Source organism: Lampetra fluviatilis, chromosome 5 (assembly GCF_964198595.1).
Source record: "Lampetra fluviatilis chromosome 5, kcLamFluv1.1, whole genome shotgun sequence".
NCBI lineage: Eukaryota > Metazoa > Chordata > Hyperoartia > Petromyzontiformes > Petromyzontidae > Lampetra > Lampetra fluviatilis.
This window is the reverse complement of record NC_136279.1, coordinates 13469968-13484261: the sequence shown is the minus strand read 5'-3', so window position 1 is coordinate 13484261 and position 14294 is coordinate 13469968.

Here is a 14294-nt window from a genome sequence, read left to right as displayed (position 1 = left end):
CCTCGATCCGGCCGAACAAAATGCTGCTTAGGGCATGCGGTGGCTGGGCATGTGGGCTACATGACCCAGCCAACGCAGCCTTGCCTGCCGGAGGAGCTCACCAATGGGACTTTGTCCAGATCTTTCAAGGATTTGTGAGCTCCACACACATTTCCAGCCTGGTTAAACCCAGGATGAATCGTAGGCAGGCCAGCGTAAATGTTTCTAACCGGCGAAGATGTTCCATTAGGGGGGGTCCACGTTTCGTAAGCGTATAGAAGGGAGGGAATGACTGTGGCCGAGAAGACCTGAAGCTTCGTGCGGAGCGAAAGACCAGGTAGCTGCCACACAGCGTTACGCAACTCTCTCACAAACAACAAGATATGAGATTTGTTTTAAATAAATAAAATAGACTGCATCGGCCTATGCGCCTTCTTACAGAGGTAACGGTGGTTCATTCGTAAAGATGTTAACGAAGTGCTTAGTCATCGATTAATATACATTATCTTAGCAGGTATGGGATGGTGCGTGTATGATTTTTTTATATTAATGTTTGTTTACTCAGGAAAGTCTCAATGAGTCTTCTGACTCTTTGTCAGGAGGGTCCTGCCAGGTTTTTTTTGCAGGAGGAGGGGGTCGATACTTGCTGTTCATAATCCCAAACAAGTAATTTAAGAATAATCTATCATTTGCTTTTGTATATATCTATAAATGTACGTTGGCACGCGTTAACGACCCTGAAACGCGGGGCCAGTGAATCCGTAGTCCACCGCCGAGAGGCAATCCTCTGAACGCGTCTCTGTGCCCACGCCTCGCTGTCCACTTTCGATCTTCTCAGCGCAACCATGAGCGAGATCTCATCAGCCGCTTCCTCCTCCGAACAACAACAACAACAGTCGACGACGGCTGTGAAGCACATCACCGTGTACAAGAACGGCGACGCATACTTCTCCGGCCGGCGCTTCGTGGTGAACGCCAAGCAGGTCGGCTCCTACGAGAACCTCCTGGGGGTTCTCACTCGAGGTCTCGGGGCCAACTTCGGCGCGGTGCGCTCCGTGTTCACGCCACGCGGAGGACACCGACTCTCGGCGCTCGGCGAGCTGAGCAGCGGCGGCGAGTACGTGGCCACGGGTGCCGAGCGCTTCAAGAAGCTCTCGTGAGTGTCCGACTGAGCAGCAGAGACAACTACCACCAACTGCTACTGCCATCACTACTACTACTGCTACCATTACTACTACCTACTACTACCATTACTACCACCAACTGCTACTACCATCACTACTGCTACCATTACTACCACCTACTACCATAACTACCACCAACTGCTACTGCTACCACTACTACTACTGCTACCATAACTACCACCTCTACTACCATCACTACTACTACTGCTACCATCACTACTGCTACCATTACTACCACCGTTACTCCAGTCACTCGCTCAACTGTGGTCACACTTCTGGCGCTACGACGATGATTCCGGTGCCTGTGTATTTCACTCGCCCATTCCTCCCCTCGTATTCTTAGGTTTTTTCGGTAAAGTCACGTAGGTAAAACATTAAAATTAATGAAAGTAAAATAAAAAATAAAATATATTAAAATTAATGAAAGTAAAATAAAATATATTATTTTATTTTACTTTCATTAATTGTAATGTTTTACCTACGTGACTTTACCGAAAAAAACTAAGAATATGAATCCTTGCAGTCACGAAAGCTTCCCCTCGTGTTGAGGACTCGATCTATCATCACACGTGACTTGCTGCAAACTCTTATCCTCGTATCCTTGTGAAAATGCAGATAAGAGGAATCATCCACAAATTGCACCAGATTCATCCTCTGATCCACACTCATCGACATTTTACTGCGTGGATAAACGTGGGTAATAGGATTCGCCAATAGCGCCCCATCAGTGCGCATAAGAGGAGGCATGGCTCCAATTTCCCTTGCAGTGAAGTTGATGCAGGTTGCGGAGACGTCTACGCTCTTCTCCATCATCAAATGCTTGTGTGCATTCATAAAGTCACTGCAGCAAAGACATCCATCTGTCCTTGCATGATCTCAGTGCTGGCTCAGCGCAGACCAGCGCCCACGGTGTTGATACAGATGTAGGGGTGTTAGAGAGAGAGCCCGTTATGCATGGCAGCCTATGGTAAACAAACACAGTAGGCGGGGCTACATGTGTGCACGAGCAGGTGCCCTCTGCGACGTCCGCGCCAGACACCCTGGGGGGTCGATTCGGTCATTATGATCCCCCGGGGCCCCACCCCTCAGGGAGGGGTTGGGTATAAAAGGGGAATGTATCGAGGGGCTCGGGAGTGTTGTGTTAGCTAAGAAGAGGAGACGGAAGACGTCCTAGATAGAGCCCTGGTCTCCCCCTGGCACGCCGTCCTTATCAGGACCGCGCAGGCTCGAGCCAGTGGCGTGGTACCAGAGCCAGAGCCAGTGCTGGTCTGGACTCTGGGTACCGGGCCCGACTGACCAGTGTCGGGCCAAGATAGCCTCCCCTAGCCCATTAGAGGAGGACTCAGAGGCAGGCTAGGGTTAGCCTAGAGGTGTGTCCTCAGATAGACGGGTGAGGGGGCCGATACCCCCTCAGTGTGTATGTCACAACGTGTGGTGTTAAATAAACAAGTGTGCCTCCAACTCCGGTGTGAACGAGTCATAAGCGTTACTACATCTGGCGTCAGAAGTGAAACAAAGTACGAACATGGATACACGCCGGACGACTCGAGTCGGGGTACCAGAGGCAGAAGACACCACTGCAGTCGGAAGGTCCGAGACGGCTGAAGATGCCATCGACCAGCCGGGGCTGGGCGCATCCACGCCACAGCAGCTGGAGGAAGGGGAGCCGTCGATGGAGGGGCTGAGGGAGGCGCACGCGAAGCTGACCGAGCTGCTGTACGCCGCAGCCGCCATGCTCGACACCATCACGCAGCTGGGGGCTGCGGGACCGCCACGGGGCAACGGCAGCCGACGATCACAGCGCCTTCCCGCCATTTCCACGGAGCAACATTTTGAAACTCCCGCCATCGCCGCAGCTGCTGTTGAGGGCGTGGCCGCTCTAAGCATCGCGTCCAACGGCGGGAGTACAGTACCTGCCGCGTCACCACCAACGGGCGGAACGTCACCACGGGTGCGACCGGCGATGCCATCGCTGGTTCGTGCCGACGCTGACTTGAGTGAGGCGGACGAGGGAGTGCGTTCTTCCTCTGCAGCCGCTGCCTTACATCAGCGGCTACCTCCACTCAAGGAATTTGTGGGCGAGGATGGCGACTGGGGCGGCTTCCAGCGGCGCTTCCTCGCTCACCAGGAGATGGCACAGTGGACAGACGCCGAGGCTCTCCGCGCGCTGCCAGCACTTCTCGACAGCGACGCCCTCGCCACTCTAACATCGGCTTCGAAGGAGAGGCGCTCCACGCTGCAGAAGGCGATGCAGGTGCTGTCGGCGGTATATGGTCCACCATCGGACTGTCGCCAACTCTTTTACGATCGCCAGCGAGGGACGAAGGAGTCGCCCCTGGCGTACCGCACAAGCCTCCTGGCACTGGCGAAGGAGGCCTTTCCACGAATGGATGACGAGGGTGTCGACGCCATGGTGACAGAGAAGATACTTTTGCTGGCGGACGACTTAGACATCGTCATTGTCGCACAGGACGATGCAGAGATGTGCTCCCTCCAAGCGGCCCGTCTTCTCCACGCAAACCTGTCCTCTCAACGACGGAAGGCCAGCAAGGCGGCGAGCGGGCGTGCCGTCGCTGCAGCCACCCTCCCGGCGGAAGAGGTTTGCGCCATCGACCATCAACGGCAGCATGGAGCGGGAGTACGGGAGGACCGGGCCGGTTCAAGCCGTCTACAACATCCATCGTCGTCACCAGCGCTTCCACGCTGTTACAACTGCGGCATCCGGGGCCACGTCGCCTCGGGGTGCCGCTCTCCTGGGCAGCGCAGGACGACACCTCAACGGGACGCTGGCCCTCGTCACAAGCTCCACCATCATAATCCGGCGAGTCGCGGCACCCCTCATGCTTGGCCCACGCACACGCCCGTCACACACTCAAACACCGCAGCGAAGGGGGGGCCAATATCGCGTACCATGGCACCAACACGCACCGCTCTGGGTACTCAGATTGAACCCAGCCAGTGGTCCGTGTTGGCCCATCGGGTTGTAGCCGCGTCGTCAGGGTCGTCGGCCGTTGTGGGCCACATCGATGGGGTCGAGGTGCGCATCCTGGTCGATACAGGAGCATCGGCGACCATTATTTCGGAGTTGATTTATAACATTCTCCCTGCCCAAAGCCGTCCTTTGATGCCTGTTAACGTGCCATTCTTTGCTGCTAACGGGGGTTCACTTGGCATCATCGGACAAATTCGTGCCCAAATTTGTGTCGGGGATATTAAATTGTCTGGGCCGATTTTTGTTTCCTCCTCGCTGGCGGTTCCGTGCCTGCTGGGGACGGACTTCCTGGCCAAAATGCCGATTAGGATATTAATCGACCAGGGATGCATTGAGCTCCCATCGGGCCGACGCATGGCGTTTCTGCCATCCCCCGCTACGAGCCGGACGGCGTTCGCGACGGTGCCGGCGTTCGTAGATAGAACGGTGCGCGTTCCTCCGGGGGCGCAAATGTTGATTCCCTTGAAACTTCGGCGGCCCTTCGCTAAGGGCATTGGGGCTCAAGGGGTTCTGTTGGGACCGTCTAGGGCCGGGGTCAGTGGACCTGATTTACTCCCGGCCCAGACCATAGTGAGAGGGGAAGGAGAACCCTTCATCGCGGTCCTCAATGTGGGCTCGCAGACGGTGGTGGTCCCACAGGGGACCGTGCTTGCTCACGCAACGCCGGTGCCCTGTGAGGAACCCGTCGCGAGTCATGTCGGCGCTGTCCCTGCACCGCGACCACATTCGGACAGCGATGAAGGGTGGCTCGAGGCGCTTTGTGCGGGATCGACGGACCTGTCAAATTTAGAGCGTCAACGTCTTAAGACACTACTAAGGGAATTTTCCGACGTTTTCAGTCGGGATAAATACGATTTGGGCTGCACTAATCTGCTGCGTCACCATATTGATACGGGTGACAGCGCGCCAATACGCCAGAATCCTTTTCGGTTGAGTCCCGCCGAAAAGGACCATGTCAAATCGGCTGTTGATGACATGCTAGCCGCCGACATCATTTCTCCCTCCAACAGCCCTTGGGGAGCGCCGATCGTCCTGGTTAAGAAGCAGGACGGTTCGTTGCGGTTTTGCGTTGACTTTCGGCGCCTTAACAAAATTACGGTTGCCGACGCATACCCGCTCCCACGGATGGACGAATCGCTTGACGCCTTGGCGGGAGCGCGATTCTTCTCCACATTGGACTTACTTTCGGGATTCTGGCAGCTTCCTCTGGACGATGATTCAAAGCCTAAAACTGCTTTCCGTACTCCGCACGGCCTGTTTCAATTCAACCGGTTGCCGATGGGCTTACACTCAGCGCCGGCAACTTTCCAGCGGTTGATGGAATTGGTTTTGGCTGGATTGCAATGGGAGTCGTGCCTGATTTATTTGGATGACGTTATTGTCTTTGGCAAAACTTTTGATGAACATCTCCAGAGGTTGCGGGCGGTTTTCCTAAAGATGCGGGCTGCTAATTTGAAATTTAAGCCCCAAAAATGCCATTTGTTACGCGAGTCGGTGCGTTATTTGGGGCACATCGTGGGACGCTCAGGTATTTCTACCGATCCCGCCAAAACGCAGTGTGTAAGCTCCTGGCCGACTCCCACCTCAGTGGGAGAGGTTAGGAGTTTTATTGGGTTTGCGTCGTATTATAGACGCTTCGTCGCTAATTTTGCGACTATAGCAAAACCCCTACACGCTTTAACATCAAAAGGGGTTCGGTTCTGCTGGGGTCAGGAGGAGGAAGCTGCTTTTTGCTCCCTTCGGGACGCTTTGGTAAACGCTCCTCCCCTGATTTACCCTGATTTTTCAAAACCATTCTTGCTCGACACCGATGCGAGCAACACGGGTATTGGGGGCGTGCTCTCCCAGGTGGTTGACGGCGTGGAACGTGTGGTTGCGTACGGCAGTCGGGTGTTGTCTCCAGCGGAGCAACGATATTGTGTCACCCGTAGGGAACTGTTGGCAATTGTCCATTTCATCCAACAGTATCGCCCATATCTGTACGGTCGGCATTTCACCGTCCGCACAGATCATGCGGCACTGCAGTACGCCCTGAGGGTTCAACAGCCATCGGGACAATTGTCCCGATGGTTGGAGGTCCTCCAGGATTACGATTTCCAAACCACATACCGTAAGGGCGTTCGCCACACCAACGCGGACGCTCTGTCGCGCTTGCCAACCACCTCCGAGTGTGCATGCCTCCTGGGGTCTGGACGTTGCAGACCTCCAGGGGACACATCGGTTCCTGTCTTGGCGGCCGCCAACGACGACGATACAGTAGTTACTAATTCGATCGAACAACAGGGCAAAGATTCCCTGTTGGGGTTGCCCGTCATTGACTGGGGGCGCCTCCAGATGGAGGATGTGTCCCTCCTCGGGTGGCGACGTCGCGTTGGCGGTGCGGCGGGGGGAAAAAGAGGTGGTTCCGACGCATGGGAAATGTGCCAAGGCCTGCTGATGCATTGGGACGGGAAGTCGCGTCGACATCGGCTGGTGGTCCCTACTGGGTTGCGGGGCAGGGTGGTATGGGCCGCTCATGAGCGCCTCCTACACCTGGGGACCCAAAAGACTCTCGCCTTGCTGCAACTTGATTTTTATTGGCCTGGCATGACGAGGGATGTTGGGGATTTGTTGGGATCATGCCCTCGATGTGCACAACGCAAACCGCCGGCACGGGAGTCTAACCCGCCCTTGCAATCGATCAAAGTGTCCAGGATAAACGAGCTGGTCGCTCTGGACATTTTGGGACCATTCCCCGCCACCCCCAGGGGGAATAGATATTTGTTGACTGGTGTCGAGTATTTTACACGCTGGCCTATGGCCTGGCCTCTGGCCAACCAGTCGGCAGCAGCCATCGTGGAGGCCTTTGTTCAGGGTTATGTCCTGGACAAAGGTGCTCCGGAGAGGCTGCTGACCGACCAGGGCAGAAATTTTTCCGGTAAACTACTCAGACAAGTCTGTGATCTCCTGGGCACAAAGAAAATTCGGACCTCCCCATATCACCCACAAACTGACGGGATGGTCGAACGGTTGCATCGCACCATCACGTCCATGTTATCACAACAAGTTTCGGACTCGCAAACGGATTGGGACCTACAAATTCAGGGGGTCTTGGCGGCGTACCGGATGGCACCCCATGCAGCTACGGGGTTTTCTCCCTTTTACCTCATGTACGGCCGAGAACCAGACCCGCCTGTTCGTGCCCAGTTGCAGATCCCCGTGCCGCAGGGAAAAACTAATCTGGCTGACCACGTTAAATTTAATCTGGACAAATTGACCGAGGCACGGGATGCTGCAATGCAAAACTCTGACCTCCGTCAGAAGGCGAATGAGCGCCTCAGATTGAGTCGAGCGCACATGCTGCAGTGGAAGCCGGGGGACAAGGCATGGCTGCACTGCCCCCAGGTGCCACTGGCAACCTCCTCTAAACTGGTGCGGCCGTGGCGGGGCCCTGTGGAAGTGGTGGAGGTGTTACGACCGCAGTGCGTGCGCATCAAGTGGGGGAAGCGGCGATGGTTCGTGCACCCCTCTAGGTTAAAACCCTTCTCTGCGGTACACAATCACACTTCACACGCGCGTGGCCAAGCATGTGGGGGGTCGGCCGACTCGCTGGGTCCGTCTCCGTCGCTCTCACCTAATGCCTTGCCGGCTGTGCCACCTTCAGGTGCATCAGGAGTGACGGGCTCACGCCCAATCACCCCTCCTGCGGATACCGAGGGTCACGCGGAGTCGGATGAATGCTCACCCCAAGACGGACAATTGCCACCTGATGGTCCGCCACACGCGGTTACCCCGTGTGAGGGGCCCGCTGCAAGGACGCGCGCTAAAATGCGCAAACTGTTGTGAGGCCGGAAAATGTGTACATAGCTGTTGTGTTCATTGGATGTTGTGTGGGTGGTGTGTTCCCCACTCCTCGGATGTACATATGTTGGCTTCACCGTGTGTTGTGTGTGCGTGGTGGGTTCCCTGCTGATTGTATATAGGCTGTTTTTTTTACGGAATTCGTATTTATTCGGGGGGGGTGCGACGGGTTGTTTTCTCATCTTGCTGTTGCGTTCTTGTTCTGGTTCCTGTTATTGTTCAAAAATAGTGAGGCACACGCGCGGTCAGGGGGTGAAGGCACCTTTATTGTCAAATTTTTGTATGTTGGCAGCCGGGACGGCTGCATGCTATGCGGGGGGGAGTGATGTAGGGGTGTTAGAGAGAGAGCCCGTTATGCATGGCAGCCTATGGTAAACAAACACAGTAGGCGGGGCTACATGTGTGCACGAGCAGGTGCCCTCTGCGACGTCCGCGCCAGACACCCTGGGGGGTCGATTCGGTCATTATGATCCCCCGGGGCCCCACCCCTCAGGGAGGGGTTGGGTATAAAAGGGGAATGTATCGAGGGGCTCGGGAGTGTTGTGTTAGCTAAGAAGAGGAGACGGAAGACGTCCTAGATAGAGCCCTGATCTCCCCCTGGCACGCCGTCCTTATCAGGACCGCGCAGGCTCGAGCCAGTGGCGTGGTACCAGAGCCAGAGCCAGTGCTGGTCTGGACTCTGGGTACCGGGCCCGACTGACCAGTGTCGGGCCAAGATAGCCTCCCCTAGCCCATTAGAGGAGGACTCAGAGGCAGGCTAGGGTTAGCCTAGAGGTGTGTCCTCAGATAGACGGGTGAGGGGGCCGATACCCCCTCAGTGTGTATGTCACAACGTGTGGTGTTAAATAAACAAGTGTGCCTCCAACTCCGGTGTGAACGAGTCATAAGCGTTACTACACAGAGTTCAGTTTTGCCAAGTTATCGATTTTGTTGCTAGTTCTAGCAACTTTTTGGATTTACCTAGAAACTATATGATGTAAATTATTGCGACTTTCCGAGACAATGAACTGATGGCAGATTTAGGAGCTATTACAGGTGTGTAATAAGAATCCGGTATCAGTTTACTCTGCGTAGTGCTTGGTTTCGTGGAATGATCAGTGACATGATTACAGACATTTATTAAGGATCCTGTGTCAGTAGACACTATGTGTAAAACTCGGTAAATTGTCTGGTGACCACAATTCCAGGTGTGTATTCAGGATCTTGCATCAGTTTGTTGTGCGCAGTGCTTGGTAAATTTTGAAGTGACATTGTTGACGACTTTAGAAGGTCGATCTAGCAGCATCGAGCAACTTGTTCCTTAGGCAATTTTCCACTTGTGAGAGTTGGCAAGACCAGGCACTAAACAGAGCTCGCAGCACCCACGACAATATTTTATGCTGCTGGGTTGTCCGTCACCGTGGAGGTCGTGGTTGTGGTGGTCGCGTTGCCAATGACCCCTTGTCCGGGGTACGCATCTACAGCAGTGTGACTGGAAACGCCGGTTACGCGTTTTGCCCCCCTCCCCATGCTCCCCTCGTGAATAAGTAATGCAGGAGGAGACACGTGTCAGTGATGGGCCTGGCACGTTCCTTGCTTAGCAACGCGTAAACATATCGAGCCTGGGAGGCGCACAGAAACGTGGAACGGCCCGACACTGGGCGCGATCCAACCCGGCTTGTCCCTGTCAGGCTATTGTGTTCTTTTCTGTTCAGGTCACGTTTCAGGAGCGATAATAATTACATGCGACCAGCGTCATGCGCAGGCAGACAACATGGACGTAAATCAAGCGATGGCACACGGGCAATATTAATGCGGTCCTCGTAAAACGTCGTGCTGCACAGCAAGTCCAGCGTCTTTTTGATATGAAATGACACGTCCCCCTGTCTTCGTGGGCTGCGTAGCTCCCACGCTAACCTTCCTTTATCGCACGCACATTGGCCTCGTTATAAACCCAGGGAGGGAGCACCTTTCCTGGGCAAGGGGGGGGGGGATCTTGAAAGAAAGTGAAAAACTAAAAAAAAAATATGTACGGAATTTTATACTTAAGTCAGTTACTTTTCTCATTGGTTTGAAAGTTCCATATGTGGTTATTGATACTAGGTACAATACAATACAATTATAATTCATGAAGTTAAGAAATGTGGACGCATCTAAAGATGCCGTACAAATAAAGTAACATGCTCATCTTGTGTTCAGAGGCGTTTAAACATTGTTCACATGTTTTCCGTTTTAAAGCAGGGAATAAGGTGGAATTACACGAGCCACAGAAAGAGTTGAGATGTCATGAAGGTAGAAGAGTGAAGACACTTCATAGACAGTTTTGTGTTCTCCAAAGCATTCAATTTGCTTATAACTAACAAAAACTATAAATAATCAATACCCACACGCGCGATTCAATGCACGCATCTTGGGCGTAAGAATACATTTTAATCGATGACTCAATGCATCATTACATAGATATATGGCACGGATTTCACGGTTAATGTGATGGCTCGTTTGACAGTAAAGGGCTCGCTGAGGTGACTTGAGGATTCCAGAGCGGGGCTCGTGCACCGGAGGTCGGCACGGCTCCTCCGAACCCACTCTACCCGCTCATGCCATCACTCTAGTTCCCAAGCACCGCCCTTCTCGCGAGTGAAACTGGATCTGTCTCTCAATATCGAGGCCTCGAGGTATCATCCTTTCAGGAGACGATGCCGGGGCCATGTCAAGCCTCGCGTCAATCCTCACGCCAGTGGCGCCCCGCCACGTGCATTATTTATCGGCCATTAGTCACCCACGGTGGTGGATCGCGGAGCTCGGTTGAGAAGGCGGTAAATTCCGCCCCCCCCCCCCCTGCAACCTTCTTGGGGTTTCTATTCTCAAGTAACTCGTGAATGTGTTTAAATTATTATAGCCATGCAATGATTCATCACTCCCCGCCTCCCCACCCTGCCAAAGCAATACGATTTTCACGATTAATAGATGCGATTCGTTTTGATTGCCCCCTTTATGGTGTTTATTGTGTTTTGTTGTCTGCTTTGTACGATGTCCTTTGCTACATTAGCCTAAATGTAATATCAGTTGACCGGCTTCTTCTTGATCTATTCTTCAACCTTCTGCTCATCCTCGCAGCACCGTGTGCAGTGGAAGCCTGTCACCAACGATCGTCCTCTATGCATGTTCATCATATTGGAGATTTGTTTTGATTATTTCCAAGAGTCTGCTTTGACCATTTACATTTGCTGCCTCCTACGGTTACGAATTCAGTTGAGGTGTAATGGTAAGCACACTGGACATTGCTGGTTCGATTTACCAATATGGCTCTTTAAACAATAGTGAAGTTTCTTACATTCCCCTACCTCTGACCACCCAGCAGTGTAAATGGTTACACCAAAGTCGATGGGCAGGTCGCATTTGGTGGTGTAACATGTAGATATCCCTTCCTCTTCCAAGACCTCGAGTCAGCAAGGAAGAGTAGGCCAAATACCCGCTCAAGAAATTCTCTAGAGCTCCTAATGGTGGAGGCGCCCTTCCATCAGCAGAAGCATGAGCAAGATTTTGTAGGGCTTCACATTTACCTTACCAGGAGCCTAAGGGATAAACTCTTGGCCCTCGCGCTTAGACATTGACTCGGGATTTCTGTCTCAGTCCTCGGACATTGTCGCCGAAATTACCCCCTGAGTTTGAGAGACACCCAGCACCAGGACTCCATCCTTGGTCCTCACAGAGTATGGGCTCTGCTCGTGCTTTGTGAGGACACAGCCATTATAACACTCGGACAGGTGTCTCGTGTCACATTTCTAAGTGATGCGTGTAAAGATCAAATGACGGGAAAACAATCCGAGATGGCTTTGTGTGCTTAACTACGTCTCTTTGTGTCAGTGTTTGTTTTTAATGAATGACACTGGAAGGGGACCAGTTCCTAATGACTAATTGTGGTCACCTTCAGGAGAATTAGTTGAGCAATAATTTTAATTAAAAGAGCCAATATCTGGACGGTTTGAACAAAGGCTGCAACTAAAATGTAAAGACGATCATTACTGAGTGATGCATATTCTAATGATGTTCGAGAAGGGCTCGAAGATCAAGTTTGGCACAAATATAAAGTGAATGTATATAACTAGATGAATTTGATAACCCAATATTTCGGATATGAACCCCTGGAGAGTGATTGGATTTAGTTGAGAAGGTTACCAATTATTCGTAGTTAATACAACTAGGTGCCACTCGGGCTCATAATGGGCATGTCATCAGATAATTGAGTCAGTTTTCTCTAAGGACTTTAATTTGAGGCCTGGGACCGGTGTCTAAAGGTGTGACTTTCAACCCATAGGTGCTCCCTCTAGAGTCTACACCACTCATCTCTCTTGTGCTTCACTATCCAGTGCTCCCTTTCGATCACCCACTGTTACCTTTAAGAACAGCGCTAGAGGTGGTAAGAGCACAGAACTGGCATCGCTGACATCCTTCATTCAAACATGGATGTCAGCCATACGTGACTAAACTGCGTTTTAAAGTGTAACAAGCTCACGTTCTCTGCCAGTCACCAATGACTACACAAAAACATAACTTTAATTTTGTCTTTAAATTAATTTAGCCCATTTCCAGCTCTCAGAATTACAAATATTGGTTTCACTGCCTCGATTGTGTATCAAAGAGGGCATCTGAAGGGAACTCGGAAATTATGTGATATCTGCCTTCCTTCCACGAGCCGCTCTCTCACACGGGGTAATGCACCACTCTGCGAAAGCTGCGAAGAGACACTTTGTCTCACGGGATGATTCCAATAGCAAAACTGTCTCAAGACCAGCGATTATCAATTCCAGTCCTCGAAAATTCCCACAGTCCACCTCTTCATGATTATCAATCTTTGTTATGCAAAATAGGCTCCATCACATTGCATGCACCTGATGGTTGGTGATCATGGACAGCTGTACCGTTGGCGAGGGGTCATTAGGACTGGAGTTGAGGAAAAATATATGCCACCCGGTGCTACATCAGTGTGGCGTGGTTTGTAAATAGGACCCATCATGTGGTGTGTGCTTGTGTTGTGCAGGTACAAGCAGAATGGAGCAAAGAAGGAAAACCCTCCTCGGAAGGAGACAAACTCAGAGGAAAAATCCGTATGTGTTTCAAACACACATTCTGTCTCTTTCTCACAAAGATCCCCCCCCCCGTGTGATTAGCACTGATTACAACCGGATAAGTGCACAAAGGGGTAGTGTGGTCAGTATTATGCCTTGCCACCTTTGTCTCCTCAATACTGATGTTAACTTACCGCATCAGGTATACATGTAACGTTCGTCGACCTAGGAAAGTTCCAAGACGAGATATAATAATGCTCACCATTCGTTTTGTTCGTGGCATAAATCAAATTTGGTTCACCGGTTTTGTAGCGCAGTGAGTTAACAAACTGTGCCACTGCTCTCCTAATGCACACACAACACACCCATACACAGTATGCTATTCGATGCACAATGTGTGAACACCCTATACTCTACAGTAAAGTGAAATTCACTTCCCACACACAGTGCATAACACACGGATGCTCATGAAGTGGGGTGTGAGTGTGTAGATCTAACACAAACCCTGCACTCGGTGCCTGAGACCCACTGCACACTCCTCAACATTTTGCGGACCCCATAATGATGCCTGAGGGTGGAGCGGTTGGTGCAGTGGTTCGCGCAATGATTGTAAATCCTATCAGCTTGTTCTTTACTCTGTCAGGAGCTGCCGTCCCAGACTCGCCGCCGCGTCGTCTCCTCGCGCTGGAAGCGGCCGACCGAGGAGCCTATCACCATCTTGTATGAACACTGACTCTGGCTCCAGTTTAATTCCTGAATGTCGATCACGAGCAGAGGTCGTGGGACCGAGAAAACTCACACCACACCCAATGAGGGCGTGAGTTCAATCGAGGGTTGCCATGATTTGGCATGACAATGATCTACCGACGATATAAAGTCTACGATATAATTATCGTGAGAAAAAATATTGTTATATAGTGCTTATCTCGGCTCATATATGTTTTTTCTTCATATTTATTAAATAACAAAAGTACAATAATTGAATAAATAAATAACTGTTACCTATGAAATGAGTGCTATCCAAACATTACTTTTCAGTAATTGACAGCATGTTGGATATATGACTTCATCACTGGTGTGGTTTCGCCCATTTAATTATTTCTTGTGTTTTTGACATGTACCACCTTGCTCACCTTAATAGCAGCTCGCTTGATGAGTGACCAGTCTCTTTGTGTGTGTGGGGAGCAGTGGTTCAGCGGTTAATCCGCTGTGCTACGAAACCGGCGACCCGATTTCGATTCCCGCTCACGG